Below are 1328 nucleotides of genomic sequence, written 5' to 3' on the forward strand. Positions count from 1 at the left end.
CAGCCGCTCCGTGTGCGGGCCATGGAGCCTGCACCCGCACCCGCTGGAACTCATGCTGGCCTGTGAGCGCTGCATGCAACCCGGGTTCCCGCCCACACCTCTTCCTCCACACCTCCCGGCAAGCAGAGGGGGCCAGCTCCTAGCCTTGGCCAGCCCAGAGAGAGGCTACCACAGTGCAGTGGCGGGCTGAAGGGCTCCTCAAGCGCCGCCAGAGTGGACCCCCGAGGCTGAGGAGGTGCCGAGAGCAAGGGCTGCTAGCACGTTGTCACCTCTCATTACCACTTGAATTTTCCTATTTGTAGCTGTGTTACAGGTTACTGACCGCAAGTCCATGTTCCAGACATTCTTTGCCAACACAGATTAATTAAAAGAGAGCCACCCCCAAAGTCTTAGGGTGAATTGGGAAAGAGGAAACAGGTCATTCCTTGGTAAAACTTTGTAGTTTTCTTTCCCAATACATCTTCTTTTTATTGAGAACTTCCGTTTTTATCCTGTGTTCCTCCTCTGCCATCTCACACTCTCGCTCCATCTGCTGGATTTTGGCCACAATGTACCTCATTCATTTGCATCAGTTGCAGTTGTCAAATGGACATTTGTTGATGGTATTCTTCCTCATGCATCTTCTTTAAAGCACCTTCCTGAGAGGTTTTGCTCCTGTAGGTTTTATTGGCTGTTATTCTGACAGCTGAACACCAGGGTTCAGGTTGAGAGGTCCTCTTAACGTACTGGAAAACGTATGAACTCTTTCTCATCATTGCGCAGTTCTGTATTTGAAACAGCAAATGATTCTTGGGCCCTGGCGTCGGGTGGTATTCGGGCTCCTCCTGGGGTGCGGCTGGGGCTTTGCAGGAAGTAGAGCTGGACATGGGTACTCAGGAGGGGCGGACGCTGCCTTTCACCTTCTCTCTCCTTTCATGGGCCATAATTGTTTTGGTCCGAGCCTTGATGTTCTCCCAGCACTTCTTCAGCTGTTTGAAATCTGGCAGGGACAGCTCGGCTGAGAGTTGTATTTGTGGGCCAGCGCCTGCAAGTATATTGCTTAAGGCCAATAGTTCATGCATCACTTTTCTTACATTCCAGCACATATTTGTACTTTTCTACTAAAGCCAGCAGGGTGCTCTTTTCTAGTTCTAAGAAATATTTGGCAGGTTTTATAATTTCATTGTTTTGCATTTTTCATTATATTTTTCCTGGCCGCTAGCTATCCTGTAATCCCAGCTACTTGGAAAGCTGAGGCAGAAGGACTGCTTGAGCCCAGGAGGTCAAGGCTACAGTGAGCCATGTTTGCACCACTGCACTCCAGCCTGGATGACAAAAGGAGACACTGC

At 49.8% G+C, this 1328-nt stretch overlaps 1 pseudogene; it reads right to left on the reverse strand.

The window, feature by feature from the left end:
• Positions 1–364: 364 nt before the first annotated feature.
• Positions 365–1173, reverse strand: LOC108517119 (myb/SANT-like DNA-binding domain-containing protein 3 pseudogene; annotated as a pseudogene).
• Positions 1174–1328: the final 155 nt, after the last annotated feature.

Source organism: Rhinopithecus bieti, unplaced genomic scaffold, assembly GCF_001698545.2.
Source record: "Rhinopithecus bieti isolate Rb0 unplaced genomic scaffold, ASM169854v2 scaffold_40656, whole genome shotgun sequence".
In the NCBI taxonomy this organism is placed as follows: Eukaryota; Metazoa; Chordata; class Mammalia; order Primates; family Cercopithecidae; genus Rhinopithecus; species Rhinopithecus bieti.